The following is a 22,581-nucleotide window of genomic DNA, read 5'->3' as shown; positions in this document are numbered from 1 at the left end:
GACAAATATCTTCCCCTCGCGGCATTTTTAGGTGTGGGTCGTCTAGGATTGGAGAATATTGACAAGTTCCCACTTGAAGGCACTTTACCACCATCATCATTCCGTGGAACGTGGTTGATCCTCGTTCTCAAATGAGGTTCGAAATAGTATGAGATAAATGTTGAGATCTCCTCAACAATATAGGCCTCATATATTGACGCCTCAACATGCGCCTTATTCTTAACCTTTTTTTTAAGATTGAACAAGTACCTGTATATATATATATATATATATATATATATATATATATATTAATAAAAAATTATCAATTAAAAAAATAAAAATAAAAACATTTAATTATAAATTACATAGCTCCTGTAATATCTAACCTCTCGAATGGATACATCCATCTGTACTGGACCGGTCCTCCAACTTTTACCTCAAACGGTAAATGTATGGGTAGATGCTCCATTGAGTCAAAAAATGATGGAGGGAATATCATCTCAAGTTTGCATATTGTCTCGACGATATTCTTTTCAAGTCTTTCAATGTGATCAACATTCAACTTGCTGGAGCATATATCTCTGAAGAAATGACTGATCTCCGTTAGTGCATCCCATATCCCCTTTGGCAATAAATCACGAAAAGCTAATGGGATGAGTGTTTGCATAAACACATGGCAGTCATAACTCTTCATTCCATATAATCTGCATTCCTCCGTATTAACCAGCCTTGATATGTTTGAGGCATATCCATCGGGGAAACGCAGACTCTTAAGCCATTTGTAGACTAGTAGTTGTGCGTTTTTCTCTAGCACGAAGCTTCCTCTTGGTTTTGCGACCCGTGACCCATCACAAACCAACTCTATATTTTTACGGTTATAGAACAGCGCTACATCCAATCTAGCCTTGATGTTGTCCTTTGTCTTCCCCTTCACATCCATGACGGTGTTGAAAATGTTCTCAAACATGTTCTTTTCAATGTGCATGACGTCAAGGTTATGGCGGAGAAGATTGGTCTTCCAATAAGAAAGCTCCCAAAAGATACTTCGCTTCACCCAATTATGGGTCAAACCAAAACCAGAAAACTTCTACTTACCTGATTGGAGACCAAACACAATGTCACCGTACTCTGACACAACATCAAACAATTCTTCACCGGAAAGACACGAGGGTGCAACATCCTTTTCAACTCTGTCAATAAAGAAATCATTTTTGCTCTTTCTATACCCGTGATTCGGCGGCCACAAATGACGGTGACAGTTAAAAAAAGAAGCTTTACCCCCGTTTGTTAGCGTGAATGCCTTGTTGTTCTCCATACAGTATGGACATGCTAGCTTTCCATGCGTGCTCCAACCAGAAACCATTCCATAAGCTGGGAAATCATTGATAGTCCACATCAAAGCCACTCTCATAACAAAATTCTGTTTCCTCGAGATGTCAAAAGTCAAAGCTCAAGAGGATCACAACTACGTCAACTCATCAATCAACGGACGAAGACAAACATCTATATTTCACCCTGGACTGCTTGGACCTAGTATGACCATAGATAAAAACATGAACTCCGACCTCATATACATCCTTGGTGGCAAGTTATAAACCGTCAATATGACCGGTCAACAAGAATAAGGAGCAGCAAATGACCCAAATGGGTTGAATCCATCTGTACACAACCCAACACACACGTTCCTTGATTCAGCTGAAAAGTGAGGATGCACACTGTTAAAGTGTTTCCAGGCTTCACCGTCAGAAGGATGAACCATCACTCTATCAACCGCATGGTGTGATTGGTGCCATGTCATGTGCTCAACAGTCCTTGGTGACATGAATAACCTCTGCAGTCTAGGTGTGATTGGGAAGTATCTAAGTTTTTTATATGCCACGAGAGTCTTCCCTCTACCAGTTCTAGGTTTGTAACGAGAATGCCCGCATGTTATGCACTTGGTCATCTCAGCATTTTCAAGGTAGTATAACATGCAGAAGTTATGGCATATATCAATTTTCTGGTATCCTAAACCGAGGGGTTTCATCATGGACTTGGCAGCATAGAAGTTCTCTTTCAGCCTGTTCCCTTCAGGTAAAATGCTTCTCGCCAATTCAATAATCTTGTCATAACCGGCCTCACTCAACCCGTGATTTGACTTGATGGTGAACACCTATGCTACGGCTGATAATTTACTGTGGTTCGTGCAGCCATCCCATAATGGTTTGTCAGAATCTGCATTAGGTTCTTCTTCTACGATCGGACATTCCCTGACATTACCTTTACTCATTCTCATTGCATCCATAACCATATTCCTGTAAGGATTACTGTTCTCATTTCCAACTTCATGCATGTTGCTAGCATTAGAAGTTGACCCAACCACCTGTTCTTTCATGCTCTCATCAGGAACAAATAGTTCTCCGTGAGCATACCAACACAGGTAATGCTCCAGGAACCCTTTGGTTAGAAGATGCATCGTTACAACATCTTGATGCAGAAACTTTAAATTTTTACACTTCCTGCATGGACACCTATTACCGCCATCAGTAAAATTCCTCGGAATAGATGTTGCGAAATTAATAAAACCCTGGACACCGTTACAATAATCCATCCTCCGCAATCCTTGGGGTGAGTCCCGATACATCCATTAACGATCATCCATGACTTCTATTGAACCTCTATAAAACATAACAAAAATATTGGTTTTCCCCGACATTATCCGACAAACTAAAACAACACTTATATTAAATATTCATTATCAATTATCAACTATCAACGTTCATACATATAAATTTATACATATATAAATTTACAGAAATCACAACTTCGAAATAGAATTGATAACAATTAAAAAAGACTTGTTAAACAAGCTATTAATTATTTATTTCATCACAACACATTTAATTCGGTGTAATTCAAACAAAATTTCAACAATTTACAAACAAATATAATTTGACAAAATCTAAAACAAACTATAACAACTACAAAATTATACGTTCATACTACAAGTTTCTTTGACAAATAACAATCAAACAAGTACAAACGTTAACAAAATACATATACTAAAAAAATAATAAAATTCACATTTAAATATTAAAACTGAAAAGGATAGATTTACTTACAAAAAAAATGATAAAATCCACAAGAAACGGATATTGTGACCACGTACAAGATATAAAAAAACTTGAGCGCTTTTGTTGAGAATAGTGGAGAGTTGGGATGGGTGGTTGACTGCAGTTTGGGAGGGGAGAGGTGGGATGAGAAAGAAGAAGAAGGAGAAACAGAGGAAGAGAGTGTCGGCAGATAGGGTGGGTATATAATGGTTTTTTTCCGATGGAATCACCATCACCGACAGATTAATTCCGTCGGTGATTCCGTTGGTGACAGTGCCACATCACTGTATGACTATCTCAGTTTGAATCCCTCTGTCATTCCGACGGTAAAATCGTCTGAAAAAACTGCACGTCACCACGCCGTTGCATCTTTCCACACAAACTATATACTCCGTCGGAGAAACGGTCGGTATATACCGACATAAATATTCCATCGGTATATACCGACCGTTTCTCCAACGGAGCTAGGCCGTTGGTATATACCGACAGATTTTGAGACGGAATTATTTTCGTCGGTAATTATTAACGACGGAAAAATTTCGTCGATAATTCCGTCGGTTTTCTCCGGTTTTCTGGAAGTGTTTTCAAACAAAAAATACTTTGAAAATCAACCGCTACCACAATGTCAAACACTACTAAAAATCGAACGAAAACTACAAGATTTTCTTGTTTGGTCCAGTCTTAGGAAAATGGCAATTAATCCAGTTATTCTAACCGGTAACCGGGTCAAATCAATTTATGTGAAACCTATTGATGGAGGATGAAAAAAAAATCTTAGTTGTTTTGATCATTTTGTAAATGGCCAAATGCCTTAGCATGACACCCCACGAGCTTGAGAGGCCGACCGTGATATTTTTTAGCCTTGACCCAATATTCTTTACTGGAACATATCTCAATATATTTTTTGAGTTTCGAGAAGTCAAAGCGGGCATTGCATTCCACCCACTAGTGCACACTTGCACACCTTCAAACCATATATTAGTGTTGATTTGAAGAGCAATCAATGCCACAACACTACAATCAATGCCACAACATGAATAACAACTAACAACTTAATTTTTCAGGTATTCTTCATCATTACACTACTTTTCACGAGGTAAACTAATATGAATAAGAGCTATAAATATCTTGGATAATTATGTAAATAAGATTTGTTATCCGCAACACATCCAATAAGTTATGACAAGAACACTCAAAATCACAAATACACTTTTCTAAGAAATTCTTTCTTCTGTAATTTTTTTTCCTTCTGGATGGCCTTTTATTTTGTGATAAAGGAATTGTTTTTTTTTTTTGTAGAGAATACTAGATTTATAGATAATTAAAAATTTAATGCATTTTAAAACTATAAATTCTAAACTAGAAGTTTCTTTTTCTTTCTATTCCACTTTTCTTTATCTTTGTCTAAAAGATTGCAGATCCTAAATTTCATTAATTTTTTCTTCAGATGTTTGACAAAAAAACACAAATCTCAGATCTTGTTCTCTCACATAACACATATATCTCTTTATCTTTTATATCCAAATTCATGAAAGAAATTTGTTTTCAAAACCTTATCTCATTTGATCCTAATTTCCCTTCGAAGTTTTTTTAGGTGGAATCTTTTGGGTTCTAACCATGAACAAATTATTGATCTAGGTGGTATCTGACCTTGAGTAAGGATTTTGGGTTGGTGGGTTAAGATTAAAGGATTAAAAATAGAAATTTTTGGATAGATTTCTTTAATTGATATGATAAGACTAAAATATATGGGATTGATTATTTAAAGTTATGAAAACAAATATCCAAAATAACAAACACCGATGTGTTTTGGCATGAAATCAAAACCTATAAATGAAAATGACATTTATATTATAAAAATGAAACACAAATTAATTATATTTACATTAAAGAAAAGAAGATATAGAACGTAATATCCAAAATATCCATCATGAATCAAGTAAGATACGTAAATAATTAAGAAGTGAAATTTGGCATAAAGAGTTGTTGTATAAGTCTCAAACTTACTAATATATGAAAATATTTGTAGTCAATTAAGATTCGTCAAGTGACAAGATAAAAATGAAAATTAGATGATTTATGGAGAGAGAGAGAGAGAGAGAGAGAGAGAGAGAGAGAGAGAGAGAGAGAGAGAGAGAGAGAGAGAGAGAGAGTACTAGGAGAAGAGATTATTTAATCAACACAATTTCTTTCTTTTTTCTTAAAAATAGTTGGACCGGCAAAAACTTTGTTTAACTAATTGCATGAATCGGGCTATCCACCTCATCCTTATAATTAGAGAAAATCTCCAAAATTAAAGTACTTTCCAAATTTTAGGGTACTTTATTAGTATAACGTGTTTACATAGATAGATGTGATTAAAAAACAAAGATGTATATGGAATTTTCTTAGACTTCAAAGCTAAAATATAGGTATATATGAAATTTTCAAAAAGTTTAAGATGGCTATAAACACTCTTAAAACTTACGTAGGTTCGTCAATATATGAATTCCTAGCTTTTAATAATTATTTAAGATCTAAAGCCACAAGCTTAAAGACATGCACTTTAAAAAGAAAGAGTGATTAGACTAATGAATTGGAACCATGAATGGTTGCCTGACTACCCTATCTTTGTGTTATTAAGGAGATATATGAGGATAAAATAACCATGTTTATCTATATTTTTTATTTTAAAAGTATACAAATTTATTTAAAAAAACATCACAAAGATAAATTTATTTTATATTTTCCTATAAACAAATCTTAACAAAAGATCAGTTTTTCAAGATCAATTGGAAAGGAGTCTTAGATGATTTGGTGGCTCTTACGATGAAAATAAAAGATCATGTAATTGGAAAAGAGAAGGGTATGAAGGTGCAAGAAAATGAGGTTTTATACCTAGGTTTTAGGCAAAGCAATGATGAAGAATTAATGGCGGTTGGATGTGTGACATGCGGCATGGTAACGACATAGTTGACATGCATAACCAACACAAAAAGAAATGTTCAAAGATATCAAATTAGTCCAAAACAAAAGATATGGTCTTACTAGGTTGCAACAACAATTTAAAATTCAAACTTAGTTTAGTTGATTATTTAAAGAAGTTTTTGTCATTCAATAATATATGAGATTTCTCATTAGCAATTGGGTTTAGTTACTTGGGAGGTCGACCAACTTAAATTGGTCACCAAGATTTTTCTTTCTTTTAATCCAGTCCTTTGCATTTGAGAATTACTTTCAATTAAATAAAAATACCAGTTTCAAACTTCAAACTTTACAATTTAACATAGTAAACTCTACTAGAATTATTGGATTTGTTATAATTGGTGTCAAAGCCTCATTTCCATGGTAAAGGGAATAAGAGAATCACAATTAATTCAGATTGTAGCTAGAATGAGGTAGCAACAAGAAGACTAACAACAAAGGCAATGAACACAATAGCAAGTCTTGAAAGACATTGTTAAAGACTTATCAGACTAACTTACTAAAGTGCAAGGAAAAAGACTTATTGATTCCCCTCGTAACACACTTATCACTTCAGTAAATTTAATGGTGAAGATGTTGAAGGATGGATTTACTATGCCACTCACATTTTCAGTTGTCCTACCACTCCACCCCAGCATCAATTATTTTTAGCAAGTTTTCACATTAAGGGTAAATCAATTACTTGGTTTAATTAACATTTAGGAATCATTTATCAATGCTTTTCATATTTGTTTTGGAACGTCGACCTAATATAATACAATAGAGGTGTTAATTAGTCTAAAGTAGAACACAACAGTTGAAGGATATAAAACTCAGTTTGATTCTTTGTCAAACCAAGTTTGGGGGTCTATTTAATACTCACAAATAAGTTGCTTCCTTAGTGGACTAAAAGAAGAAGTTTGTATTGGTGTAAAAATGCTTAATCCTCCTAATTTAATTACAACTTATAGACTTGCACGTATATAGAAGGAAAATATAAAGGTTCAGCGTTGACATTAGAAATCAAGTGGAAGCACAGTTTTGGGAAAAAATAATCCAATAACTCAACTCGAGAGTTTGATTAGGTCAAGGATGTCCATTCAAATATTAACACCTACTCACATGAAGAAAAAGAAAGATAAAGGTTTGTGCTTCAAGTATGATCAAAGATAGGGGTCATGTCATAAATGTGAGGGCCCAAAGTTATTTCTTATAGAAGAGGTAGAAAAAAATTGGCCAACAAACATAGATGGCATAATTGATTTGTCTAAGAGGTTAAAATTTATCTAAATGCTATGATTGATAATCATAGTGCTATAACCATGAGGAAAAGGTTGATAATTAATAATTAATTAGTTTTAGCATAAATAGATATGGGTAACATTCATCTATTGGGGTGAAAATAAAGTTTTCAGTGAGGAAATTTGTCCAAGCATTAAAAATTAAGGCTCGAGGACACACATTCAAAACTCATGCTTTATTAATCCTGGTAGGCAAGTGTTACATTGTTCTAGGGATAATCTGGCTTAAAAAGTTGGGCCTAATTTTGTGGGATTGTCAAGAGGTTTACTATAGAGTTTCATTATTATATTATTGAAGGGCCTAGAAATCTAAGAATCTACAATTGATAGTGGGCTTGGATTTTTAAAGAAATTAAAGAAGACTGATAAAAGGCTGATGTTACAAATTTGGGATCAAAAGACTTAGGCCCATATGAATAACAAACCACCAATTCCAGTTCAGAATTTGCTGAAAGAGTTTCAAGAGGTATATTCTAAACTCAAGAAGCTTACTCCTAGAAGAGTCCTATGTCACTCCATCATAATGAAAGAGGGGGTTTTACCTATAAATGTAAGGCTTTATAGGCACCTATATTATAAAAAATAATAATTAAGAAGATATTAAAGCAATTGCTATAATCAGGGACTATATTACCTGATGCAAGTTCATTTTCTTCTCTAGTTTTGATTATCGGGTATTAAATAAAGAAACCATCATAGATAAGTTCCTAATTCTAGTTGTTAAGGAATTATTAGATGAGTTGCATGAGTCCAATTATTTCTTTGAATTGGATCTAAGATCAAGTTATCATCAAATTCATGTTACATGAGGATATTCCTAAAATAGCATTCACAATTGCCCTTTCTACTTTTTAAAGCATCATGAATGAAGTATTTAAGTCGTATTTTAGGAAGTTTATTTTGGTATTTTTATGACAGAGCAAGAACACTTGGCTCACTTGAGGTCAGACTTAATTGTATTGGCCCAACATAAATTCTATGCCAAAATGTCCAAGTGCAATTTGTTTTGCTAAAAAAATTGAATATCTAGGCCATATTGTTTCTGAAGATGGGATATGAGTCGATCTTGAGAAAATTAAAGTTGTGCTTAACTGGCAAAAGCCCACTAACCTCAAGGCTTTAAGGGATTTTTTTGGGTCTCATTGGTTACCACTATAGATTTTTTAGAGGATATGAAGTTATGGCTAGTCTTTTAACAAACTACTTAAACAAAGAGCTTTTTGTTGAGACCAACATGTAGAGAAAACATTCAATCAATGAAAATGAGGTTTCATAACTAGGTTTAAGGCAATGCAACAGTGGAGAATTAATGGTTGTTAGATGTGCGATATGTGGTATGATAATGAAGAATAGTTGGCAAGCATAATTAACATAAAATGAAAGGTTCAAAGATATCTAATTAGTCCAAAACAAAATATATACTCCACCTAATCTGCAACAACAATTAAAAATTCAAACATACTTTAGTTGATCATTTAAAGAAGTCTTTGTCATTTAATAATGTATGGAAATTTTTTATTAGCAATTAGACTTAGTTTCTTAGGAGGCCCGACCACTTCAATTTTTTCACCAATATATATATATATATATTCGGTCTTTTATATTTGAGAATTACTTTCAATTAAATAAAAATACTAGTTAATTTCAATCTTAAACTTTCAAGTTTACAATTTGACCCAATAAACTCTTCTAGAATTATTGGGTTTGTTACACTTCATTTTTGTCTTTGTCTTATCAATTAAAAATGTTTATGTCTTTTCTTTATCTATTCTTTTTATCATAGGATATTAACTAAAAATAACCTAGGATATTTAATTTTGCATGATTTATTTATTAGTCTTTGGGTAAGTTCAACATTTAAGCATGTAAACACAAGAAAAAGGAAAAAAAAGAAGAAAGAAAAAGGATGCCATATTGTAATACATTTTACAATTGATTTCATAATCTTGTTAGTTGTTTTACTAGTTTGTGTGTACGCTAGACTACGGGGATCTAAATATGATAAAATCATGTTCAAAATCTACTTAAGTATTTTAATAATAAAAAACCAATTTCAATCGATTTTTCATGAAAAAATTATTATTAGTATTATTATTTTTAGATTAGATACATAATAATTGAAAAATAATTATTAAAATCCAAATAAAATTTACAATAGTATTTAAGAACCATGTCAAAATTAAAGAGTAATTGAATTTGGTAAATTTTTGTTAGAGTGTCAAAAAACCAAAGAAAAAAGGAAAAAAGAAGAAGCAAGTTTCAGCAATGGGCCAAACCTAGTGCCTTACCCATCGTAACAGGCCACGCCCACATTCCTGGCCGTACTTTATTTTTTATAAAACAAAGTGATAAATGACGCACTCCAATGCTTGAACCTGTGATCTATAACCTGTCACGCGTGCTAATTGACTGAGCTACAATATATGTTTGTTATAAAATGAGTAAACAAATATATTAAGGTGCTTTATTGTTCTTAGAAGAATAAAGCATCATAAGAAACCCTAGTTCTTTTAGAGTGTTTAGGAAATGGTTTGTTTTTTTATAGGGATGAGAAATGCATGTTTTTATAGGTTTTGAATTAATGGTGGAACATGGTAGTGGTAGAAGCATTTATGATCAATGTAAGTTGTTTTTATTGAGTCTATACTAGTTTACTTCTCGCGTTGTGTTGTGGGTTGGACCAAAAAAAAATTGAACATAAAAAAGAATATTCTAGTTGCAGGAAATTCTTTAACATTGTCATTAAACCCGATCCAATAAGTCAAATTTGAAAACTTTTGACTCGAATCCTTGCCAAATTTAGGTTTCCATATAAATAATTTAAGAGTTGTTATGATATAATCCAGTCAACTTGATGGGTCAAATAAAAAAAAAGATTAAGGGATAAAAAATGACATAAAAAACAAAGACAAGATGCATAAGTATAAAGGAAACTTAAACGATCGAAAAAAAAGGGTTTGACTTAAAAAAATAAAGTTGACTTTATATTTTTTAATATTGATACAATAACATAATACTAAAAGATGAGACAAAAAAAAACCCAATGTTGAAGGTTTTTGTTTTTTTTTTAAAGAAAGAAACAGACGACTTATTGCCTGTTGGGGCAGACAGTACGTCGCCTACTATACCCAACTCATATTCCAGTCGCCACCGTGGTGGATGAAAAAGCATGAGGTTGGGTTTTTTTAGTTGAAAGTCTATTATTCAACTCATTTTCACCTAAAAACATCTAAGAAGCACCGTGAAAGTTTTTCTAAACCACATATTAACATCAAAATACCCTAAAATCACCCAAGAGAACCAAAACCAACCGAACCTAAAAAAAATCAAAACAAAACTCAATCTCTTTTTCCAGACATGTTGATAGGGAAAACCTACTAGTATCGAACTCTTCTCATCGAACGGAACCTATTGACACCAATTTAGACAATGTTTTTTTGTTGATATCACAATAACTAGCCATTTTCTTCCTTTTTTGTTGTTTTCTAGTAACTTTCTCTCTCATATCTCTAACTGAGGAACTAAAAAATTAACAAAATGAGCTTTTAGATCAAAATAAAAATTTTCATGAATAAAGGGTGTGTCATGTATTTTTTTTCCGTGTTTTAATTCAGAGCCTAATTTCATATAATTAGACTATAAGATTATCCAATTGAAAGAAAAAAATTAAAAAGAAATTGGACAAGAAGTTCACTGCTCATATGAACAATGGCTCACCTTTAGTTTTTTTAGTTTTTACAATAATTATAATTATTATATCTCGTGTAATTTGCATCACACACACACACACACACACATATACACATTATACATGGCATAATCGATTCCGTTACGAGCTCTACTTAGTCAACTTTATTTTCTCGCATGTTTTAACCATCAAATATTCTCATAATTGCTTGTAGATATAAAAGAAGCAACAGAAGATGTTTGTTATGATTATCAAGCACATTTTAATTATAAAGCAAATAATAATGGTTATATTTAAGAATATTAATCCTCATTAAGAAAAAAATTACTACGAGATATTATTGATGCCTTATCTTATGGAATTAGGTTAGTTGTGACATTATAAAAATTAAAATAAAAGTCAACCCGCTTACCAAAACAACATTTATAAAGTGATAAAGATTGTGTAGTAATAATTTGTCAAATCAATAATTAATTCATTCAATAGTGAGTTGTCCAAGTCTAAAAACATGATAAAAAAAATCCAAGGGTTTTTTACCGACAAAGTTTTTTTTTCCAATATAGTTCTAGTTAGATTAATTGAATGTCAAAACAACAACCATGATCTATCATTCCAATCACTCAATCAATAATTAAAACCTTAATTTCCGAAAAGGATTAAGCTTTAAAGTAGCAAGTTGGCAAAGTGGTGGACTATATATAAAAAGCTAAATTCATCTTAAAAGATTAACAGTGACAATTGTTGTCTTCTTCACTGGGACAAGTTTGCCTAAAAGAGTATTTCTTAAACATGTAGAGAATTAAGACATTGAATAAAAAAAAATCAAAAAAGAAAAAATAAAAAAGAAAATCAAAATCAAAATGTTGTGTTGATTATTGCCATTGTTTGCCGTGACATATCTTAATCAAGATTTTAGGATAGACAAGAATGACTTAAAGTACAATATCAAACCTATGTTAGCATTCAATTTTTTTTATGAATTTAATTTTCTAATATAATTACAATTATGCAAATATATCTCAACAATATATTCTTACTAAGTGTTATTTGAGTAAGTCATGTTATTCAAGGATCGAGACAACTAACATCTAAACGAAGGTGAATTAGATGTGTCATTAAATTTTACACTTTAAACAAATTACTTCAAGTAAATGCAATAATCAATAGTATAATCAAAGTACTTAAGGTAAAGAGTTAAGGAAGTGAATATGCAAACTTGTTTTAACGTGGTTCGACAAGACTATATCCACACCTCAAATACCAAATCGTACTTGAATATTGTATTTTTACCTAACTCTTAAAGATTTATGATGATGATTTTGTTTTCTCAATAGAGTGGATATTACAATTTAAAATTCTAATATCTCTATACCTCACTAGATAACACTTATAAGATATGAAAGTGTTTAAGTGTAGTGACAATGAGATTGAATACTCTTTATGCTATGAAGGTTTAATAACATGAACTATAGCATGATCAAGAATTGATGATTTTGATGTTATTTTACTCTTAGAATAGCTTGTAAATCATATATATTTGGATTCCCTTGCTAATTTTGCAATTATATATATATATAAGAAGAACTAGCCGTTAGTTCTACTGGCAACAAAAATGGTCAGTCGGACTAAAATGAACACTTATTCCAAGTCTTCACTTTTTTCTTTTCTTGAACTTTCAAAGTTTCAGATTGAGTTCTTTACATAATCCGTAATGTTTGTTAATATGTTATTCTTATAAAACATGTTTAAAATTTATTTTTAACCAGATGTATTGTTAGTCTACCTTCTATTTTGTTGTTATCATTCAAATATATAAAAACAAGAATACATGACTTTAAAGTTGAACTAGTCAATCAAGCATGTAGAATTCACAAAAGCGTACCCTAAACAATACACACAAAACACTTCTTTTTTCTAGCAAACAACATTTAGTTTGCTGAAGGTGACTAAAGAGAGCTGGAATCCTATTTCAAACATTCTCTTTAAGCCCATGAAACTGTTTTATGCCATTGACATTAACATCTCTTCACCAATGTGAATAGGTCCCCCCACTGTGTTACCAGCGTCCTCTCTTTATCTCTCTTGTCTGTCACTGTTGCATCCTTGACACTTGACAGGGTTTTTTCACAGGTGAACTTTTGCCATTCCAATTCGAATTTCCCAGATGAGATCTTCGGGTATCTCTTTGGGTCCCGAGCTCATATATGACTGTTCAAAAGTACCCCTGCTCATATAGGAAACTGCTGTGAACGAGAGAGTTGCTCTTATTTTTACTGTTACTTGCTTGATGTCAAGTCAAAAAAACCGAGCAAATTTCAGATGGAAAAAACAAAGAGCGCAAGCTTTGGCTACAAATTCACAATTGCAGATATCAGATAACAGAGTTCTAGCCCTATTCTCACCTCTCATATCAGTCACGTCATTCATCGGTTGATGCTTTAACACCTGCAATCATGGAAGCATTATGTACGTCATCATTTTTTTATTGAGTTGAAGAAACCTTAGAAACATCAAGAATACAAGTCTCAGCGCCAAGGTCAGAAACTTTCAATACCACAATACCACAGCATAAAAATGATATTTGATGATCAATAATGTGATAGATACCATGATAATAGAACATAATGATGATATTATCTGATAATAAAATAATAATGATTAAACATTGAGGGGGTGTAGCTTAATTGATTAAGTCCTGAATTTGTTTTCCAGAGATCACCGGTTCGAGTGTCACGAATCTCAGAGTCACTGGAGACTTACATGGTCGTTAACTTCAGGGTCTCGGAGGATTAGTCGAGGTGCACATAAACTAATCCAGACACTCACAATCAACAAATAATAATAATGGTAGTTATAAAAGTAACAACAATGATAATGATAATGATGTTGTTGGTAACAAAAACAACAATAATATTATTGCAATGTCTTCCGTAACTACAATAATAATTGAAATGATTAGATAATGTTATAAATAATTTAATTTATGTAAAATATTTAAAAGATAAATTAATTGATTTCAAGAATTAATTATAAAATATTTATTATATTCATCAATTTCTTAAAGTAATATAGAAGATAAAAATAAAAACAAAATATTTTCATGTAATATATTTTAAGCAAAACAAAAAAACCCAGGAAATACTGTTAGTCATGTGTCCTTGTTTTCTTTTGCAGGATGAGCCACACTAGGAAGCTGCTCCTAATATGCAATTTAACACTGTGGCAATGAAACAGCTTGTACGGATATGTTTGGATGATAGGCCAAGGTCAAGTTCGTGTCATCTGTCACGGGGGCCCAATAGCAGGCTGACGTCACGTGATATAAGCCCACCGTCATACCCTTCAAGTCACGTGGCGTTTCTAACCGCCAATAGAATTTTAATGACCGTTTAATCTGAAAAGACGAAAACGACCTCGACTGTTGACAGTGATTGAAGCACAGAAAAATACACTTTTTAGTTTTTTGGACTAAAGAAGTGACTCGTTATTTTCGTATAAGGATTAGTGCATTTTGATTTGACGGTTGAGGGTAATTCGGTCATATTGTAAATTTCACGTGTCAAGGACCTTTTTCCTGTAGTTATTGCTTGTTATGGTATGATTTGACTGGGTGTGTTTAAGCTTGAAATTTGGATCTTTGTGTTACAAGACTTGCGTAGATCTGAGCCGTTGAATGGAGAGCTAAAACGGACATCTGGCGAACTCCAAGGCAGATCTAACGGCTGGGATGAATCAGAATGTGCAATTTTGACATTTCGTGGTGCCATGATTGATTGACTTTTAAAATTAATGTTTTGCTCCCTCACATTCTGACCATTCAATCACCGCCCATAAAATTGAAGAACTTGCAATTAAGTCCTTTGTTTCTGTATTTTTAAATGGGTGAATAGATTCCTTGTCCTTTGAGTTATTCAAATTGATCATATTTTCTCCTTTATTTCAATTTTAGTCCAACCTTAATTCAACAAAAAATTATTTTAAAAAATTATGTTATTAAAATATAGAATAAATTGACAAAAAAAAATAGTGAGAAGCTATTAAATATCCATTTATTACGTAGTGAAAGGGTCACCAACTTAAATCCCTCTATAATACAAGACCAGATGACTGGTCATTTTACATTACAAGTCAGACTAATTTTTTCTTTAATGTAAGAAAGTCTTAAGATAACCTTTTAAAAAAAATATTATGATGATATTATATTGAATCGATATGAGCCAACCCAAGTTAATATGATGAACTCATGATCCAGGTTATGAACTTCACTAAGTTAATTTTTTTTTAATTTAATTATATAATAAAAAAATATAAATACAATTTTAAAATTAAACAAATATTGAATAAGAAAACTAGAAAAACATTCAATAAAAATCTAATATTGAAAGCTGAAATTGAGGGGATTAGAGGGAAACGCTAGGCATGTCGGTGGAAACAAAATTAAATTAATTATTCATTACATAATATTAAAGAGTTATTTTTAATTTATTTTTTATAATTCGTTCAAACTATTTAATTAGATACTATAGTATAAATATTAATTAAATGACGCCTTAATGAGTCTTTTGCTCCTGCATTTTACATGGTGAATATAATAATTACTGTATTTTTATATTATTTTTATAAAAATAATTATATTTAAAAAGTGTAAATATATCATTAATTATCAATTTTATTGTACATATATATAATCATTTTTTTAAGAAAAAACAAAAATAAATCGTGATGAGAAATTCAAATATACAATGAAATAAAATAAAGAAAAGCAAATTCTTTTAAACTTCTTCTTCCTTCCATATTCTAACTTTCTCTTATATGTCATAATATTTTATTTTGAAGAAAATGTCCCTCGAATCAACAAAATAAAAATTCATTTTAAGAAAACCAAAACATAAATAATAAAAACAATTAAGAAACTTGAAAACCTAATAAAAACTAAATAAATTAAAGCCCCACCCAAAGAAAAAGAAGAATTCAATGAATAAAATAAAATAAAAATAAAAAATGAAAGAAGACCATGCATGAAGGTATGACTTGATGGCTAAACGTGTGGAAGTCTTTACCAAAAAGCCTAGACACTTAGGCTTTTTTTATTATTTTTTTAAAAAGTACCATATGACACATTGCCAATTGCATCCTAACCATCCTGTGATGGAAAACTGAGGGAGGGGTATTTTGGGTTGAAACCTATTTTACATAAAAACACATTTAAAACATTATAAAAACCTATCTAAACCACCTACCAACATTAAAAACATCCCCAAAACACCTAAAAAACCACAATAAAAAAATTATAATTATACAAGATCTCCTTGTTTAGGGTTGTTTAGAGAGAAAAAAAAAACTATCACAATCAAACTATTCTCGTCGAATGCAACCCGTTGACACGTAGAACAACGAATCTTACTGAAAAGTGGTTACATCAATGATTTTCTCATTCCTCATCATTTTGACGTGACTTTCTCTCTCATCTTTCAAAGTTAGAGATAGAAAAATAAATAACATGAATTTTTGAACAAAAATATTATTGAGAATTTCATATTATGTATATTTTTTCCGTGTTTTATATTTGAGTTTTTTTCTTTAATTTGGTATATTTATCATAGTTTTAAGCCTAATTTTACCTAATTAGGTCATAGAAAGCTTCAATTGAAAAAGTAAAGTTCAAAAACATAAAAAAAAAAAGTTGAGAGTATAATAATTGTATGGATTTATATGTAACTCTTAGCTTTAATAGTTGATTATGAAGTATAGAATATAATGTAAAAAAGTAATGCTCAATTGATGTTAGTGCATTTTAAAGTAGGGAAAAAATCCATGACTTGACATCATAGAAAAAATTAAAAAAAAATAACAATTGTCAATTCCCAGGAATTCAAACATAGAAGGATGATATCAAAGAAAACAATTCAATGAACAAAAAAAAGTCTAAAAAAACAAAGAATCAGCAAAATCAAGTAAATTCATCAAAACTCGAAAATGAGATAATACAAATGAGATAACCTAATACAAGACAAAACAAGAAAAAAAAAAGCTTAATTTTAAATGACAAAACCAAAAAAGATTAAAAAAATAGTTGAGCCACTCATCTAAACCTGTTGTCTAGATCATGAGATGAAGATAACTTGATAAAAAAAAACAAAAAAAAAAAAACAAAGTTCATTTATCAAAATGGACAACTTTGAAGGATGTAATTGGAAAAAAAAAATGATATCAACTTATGTTAATTTTCCAAACCATCACCCTAGCTAGTGACGAAACTGGATGCACCCCATCTAAAAAGTCATTATTTTAAAACTCGACTCGACATGGGGTTTAGGTTGGGCTAGGTTTCAAAAGAAATTGAGGGAGAATTGACGAGGTGTGAAACAGTAAAAAAATTGACCCGTGACCAAGTTAACACAGGAAAACCTAGTCAAAACCGAGTCAAAACACATTAACTATTTTCTTTTTTTTTTAAATGACATCATTTTAATTTGGTTATAAAATAAAAAGATTTGGTTGACTTGGGTTACTCTAGTCAACCCACCTGTATATGACCTAAACCGACTCTCGGGTTAGGTTTAAAAACTATGGGAAACACCATGAAGACCATATCCAAATAAATCAAATGTCAAATAATGAAATAAAAAAATTAATTATATAAAAGGATAAAAAAATAGCAATTAAGAGAATAAAGACCTAATTTGAGAAAATAAATAAATGAGAGGACAACCTAAAGTTTTGAATTAAAGAGCAAAATTGAAAAGAAAACCCAAATTAATAAAAGAATCCAAAAATAAAAAATAAAAACCATGAGAATGAGGATGAAATTTGAAAGAAAAAAAAAATCAAGATTATGGATCCAAGGATGAAATTGAAAACAAATTAAAATTTGATAAAAGATATAAGAATCAAAATTAGAAATCAAAACATTGGGGTCAAACCTTAAATATCATCAAATTTTAAATTGAAGGGAAAAATTAAAAACAAAAATCAAATTCACAAAAAAATCCAAAATAAAAATAAAAATCAAGAGAATGAGGATCAAATTTGAAAAAAAATAAAGATCAAGATTAGAAATCCAAAGATGTAACTGAAAATATATTAAGGCCCCGTTTGTTTGCTGGAAAGTAGTTTCCTTTTGAAAAATGAATTCCGAGGAAAGTGAATTCCGGGAAAGTATTTTTCGATGTTTGGTAGTGTAATGAAAAATAAGTTGGAAAACACTTTCCAGTGTTTGGTTATGTCATGGAAAATGAGCTGGAAAATAATTTATTAATGTTTTATTTTTCTCAAGTTTATTAAAATAATGAGGAACAAATCTTACAAATTAAAAAGTTAAATGAGAATGAAATTGAAAAAAAATATAATTTCATAAATTATCTCAAATAAAATAAATAATAATAAAAATAATAGAGATCAAATCAAAAAAATTAAAAAAAATGAAAGATGAAGAAATTAAAATAATAATAATTAACATTTCATAAATTATTTCAAATAAAATAAGTAACAATCAAAAGAATGAGGACCAAATTTGATAGATAAAAAATTTCAATAAAAAAATGATAAGGAAAAAACAAATAGCAATTATAAAAATAATGATCAAAATTAATATAAAAATTAAATTTTAAGAGATGAAATTGAAAAATAAATATTCAAAACAAATTATATATAACAATTAAAAGTTTGAGGATCAAATTTGATATAATCAGCAAATAATGACATTTCTAAATTTTTCACAACTTCCAGAAAGTGTTTTCCGCCCAAATTTTCCAGGAAAACACTTTCTTGAAAACCAAGCCAAATTTTCCTTTGACTGGAAAGTGTTTTCCGTTGACCAACTTTTCTAATGGCAAACAAACATAGTAAAGTTTGGAAAGTGGTTTCTCGGAAACCACTTTCCGGAAAACAAACACAGCCAAAAGGAAAAACACTTTACTGGAAACCAAACTAAATTTTTCTTTGACTGAAAAGTGTTTTCCGTTGACGGGAAAGTGTTTCCGTTGACGGGAAAGTGTTTTCCGTTGACCAACTTTCTTAATGGCAAACAAACACAGGAAAGTTTGGAAAGTGGTTTCCCGGAAACTACTTTCCGGGAAACAAACATAGCCTAAATTTTAATAAAAGGATTAAGAATCAAAACTAAAAATTAAAAAATTAAGGGTTAAACTTGAAATGTCATAAAATAAGACCAATATGATTTTTCTAATGGTCACCACGAAACTTAAGAGAGGGGGAGAGAGAAAAGGAAGAGAACAAGAAGGAGCAACCAAAAAGAAACCATTACCGTAACCACCACACGTGCTAGCCCATATGGAAAGGGACGTCGTGTAGATTCCAACATCGTAGAGGAAGTTGGCATCCCTTCATAGGACGATGACCCACATGCCACTTGAAAAGCGCAGCGTCACCACAAATAATGGCGTGTGCGTAGCATTTGCCAACAACTTTTGTTTTTAATAATTTCTTAAAAAAAAAAAGACTGCATTTCCCCTGGCCAACTTAATAACAAAAACAAAACACCCATTGAAATGACATAAACACCCCTGGATACAAGGTTTAGAAAATTTGATTTTAGGGAAATTTAGTCAATCTAATTTTTTAAATAAAGTAAAAAATCAAAAATTTATTTTAATACTAATTAAATGAAAGTAACTTTTAAGGGTGATTTAGTAATTTTAATGTGTAATAAGAATTTAAGATGACCACAATGTCCCTTTTGAATTTGGTAATGACATTTGTATCCTGAGAAAAGACCAAATTATCCTCCTAAGCAAGCTAAATGTTTTTTTTGCAGGATAAATTAGTAAATTTACTCTATAAATCCACAATAAATTGTGAGTATTTGCGAAAGGTTTTACTTTATTTTTTTTATTAATTAATTTCCGGCTCCCTCATGAAAATTCTTCAAAATACATAAATAGACTGAGCTGAGCTGTAACATAAAAATCTTTTTGTAGTTATATATGTCCCTGCTGCCTCCAATTTCCTGGCTCCATGGTTGCATGCGCATAACTTTTTCTGCTAACTAGCTAGACAAGACTTCGGACTCCAACTTGCTTGTAACTTTGCACCCCATTAATCTTGCTGCAGCAAATATCCTCTCTTTTTTCCCATATTGAATGATACAACAAGGACCCCAGGAAGAAAGAACCAACTAAACAAATTATCACTGGCCTTTGCAAAAGTTTTAGCAAATTCTTCAAGCTGGTGATCATGGCGGCGTGATTACTATGTGCGATGCTCAACAAATTAGGCCCCATTTTGCAAGCTTTACATGCCAAAGAATATTTCCTGATATTATTCTGGACCATCATCTAGGCAAGGTACTCCCTTGCATGGTTGGAATATGCTTTCTAATTGAATATTGATCATTGAAATCTTCTTCGTTCTAGGCCTCTGTTGAGGTCCATGATACTACTACAACAGCTGGTGGAAACCCTAGCTCCTGTAGTCGGAGCCTATTGTGCCTATATAACTATATATTGGTCACAGCAAACTTGGCACTCCTAAGCTAGCTCTTTCATTCAATAATTGCCATGGGGTGTTCTCATGGCAATCATTTGGACACGTTTTGGTGTTTTCATGGAGTCTACAAGCAAGAAAAAGGTTTTTGATGTTTCGAAATTAATACATTTTCCCTAATGAGAAGTGAATAGGTGTACAATGATATATATAGCGAGTTTAACTACTTTTTGATCTAGTGATGGTTTAATTATAATACATCAAGCCTCAATTACAATCATTTCATATATATAATGTCACATAGTTGACATTTGCTTGAAATTCCTAAAAATGATTAGCTATAATGATATATATACTCATTTCATTACTCTCTAGAATAGTGTAATCAAGGTCATCTTGGTCCAAAAGCATTGATAGTGTGTAAAAGGGCCATGCACTTTGAGTAGTGCGTATAGCACCTCCTTGTGGCATAAAATGCTTGTTTGTCATGTTTTTGGATGCATTGTTGTGTTTTTTTTTTCTTGGTGACGCTTATGTCAGCAGTAGTGGAGTAGTTTGTTGCCTATTTATCGACCATTCTTTTTTTTTTTTCCTCTTCTTTTCTATCCTACTCTAAAAAATATAAGTCGGTTCTCTTTGTTGTTGATATTTCAACTCTAGTCCTTATTCTTTTGATTTCTAATTTTTATCATTGGCCATTTTGTTAAAGTTTTATTTGCTTTCAATTTAATCCTTTAATTCTAATTTGTCATATATAATTTTTTAAATGTGGTCATTCTTTTGATTTATAATTTTTTTTCTTGGTCTTTTTGTAAAAGTTTTGATAGTTTTCAATTTCATATGCAATCAAAGTTTATGGTGCTACGTTTTTACATGTTAACCCAGGTGTTATTGACTTTTTTAATTGCCACTTTTTATCTTAGAACCTTTTATGTAATTGATTTTTTTTCTCGATTTAATCATTCACACTTGATTTGCTAAGGGTTGGATTTCGGGTTTTTTCATGTATGATACTTTCAGTTTAATGACTTGGGTCACGGTTTGAAAACTTAATGCAGGTCGACATTTTTTTTTTAGATTATTTTTTTATCTTATTGTTCAACATTAATTTTGTTTTTTAAAAAAAAAAATTGTTTTGTGTTTTTTTTTTTAATTTCTTTTCTATCAAATTATGTTGAGCTCATAACTTGGACCACGAGTTTTACAGGTTAACCCGAGTTAACTCACCTTTTATTACCAAAGTTACATGTCTATTACATTATCTCAAGATTACTCGAGCCAAGTTTTTTACTATTTTTTATACAACTACATACTTTCCAAGTTTTATTTTTAAATTATCATGGTTTTTTTTTTAGTTTATTTACTATTATTATTAAAAAAATTTATCATCTAAATAAAATAACATTAACTTATTAAATCAGTCATGTTATAACCTGAATTATTTGTTTCTTTTAAACTTAATTGCAACACCTGATATCATTCTTTACACAAAAAAATACAAATCCCCATCATAGCGAGGGTCATGTTTAGTGGAAACTATGTCTTGATGTAACTTTCTCTGCCACATCAAAATTAAATTCAATCAAATCAATTAAGAAAAAACTAAAACTGCTCAGTATTTCACTGTGCAAGTCCACAGTGAAACGCTGAGCAGTCCTCTCCTTTTTTTTCCCATTTTTTTTTCTGTTTTTATTTTTTTTCCTTTTTTTTTTCATTTTTATTTGTTTTTATTTTGTTTTTATTTTTTCCCTTTTTTTTCTGTTTTTTTTTTGGTTTTCTATGCCTTTATGGGTTTTTTTTTGCTTTTTTCTTTGTGTATTTTTCTTTTAATGAATTTTTTTCGTTTAATTTAGTTTGTTAATGTTAATTTTTTTATTTAGTTATCAAATTGTTAATGTTAATTTTTTTATTTAGTTATCAAATTTTCATAACACGGATCCCGAGTTTGACGGGTTAACCTGATTTGACGAGTTAATCCGAATTTTGTTTTCTTTTCTTTTTAATTAATTAAGAAAAAACTAAAATTGCTCAGTGTTTCACTGTGCAAGTCCACAGTGAAACGCTGAGCAGTCCTCTCCTCTTTTTTTTTTCCCTTTTTTTTATGTTTTTTTTTCCCTTTTTTTTCGTTTTT

The 22,581-nt window shown here is 30.9% G+C and overlaps 1 protein-coding gene across 1 annotated transcript in view; it reads right to left on the bottom strand.

Moving 5' to 3' along the window:
• LOC18107497 (transcriptional corepressor LEUNIG) overlaps positions 1–22,154 on the bottom strand; it is a 66,869-nt gene extending 44,715 nt beyond the window's left edge. The window contains exon 1 of the mRNA XM_052449136.1: positions 22,149–22,154. The gene's annotated coding sequence lies outside the window, so the exon portion shown is untranslated. The remainder of the gene's footprint in view (positions 1–22,148) is intronic.
• Between the last annotated feature and the right edge of the window lie 427 nt (positions 22,155–22,581).

Source organism: Populus trichocarpa, chromosome 18 (assembly GCF_000002775.5).
Source record: "Populus trichocarpa isolate Nisqually-1 chromosome 18, P.trichocarpa_v4.1, whole genome shotgun sequence".
In the NCBI taxonomy this organism is placed as follows: domain Eukaryota; kingdom Viridiplantae; phylum Streptophyta; class Magnoliopsida; order Malpighiales; family Salicaceae; genus Populus; species Populus trichocarpa.
The sequence above is the reverse complement of the archived record's forward strand: the minus strand, read 5'-3'. Positions and strand labels throughout refer to the sequence as shown.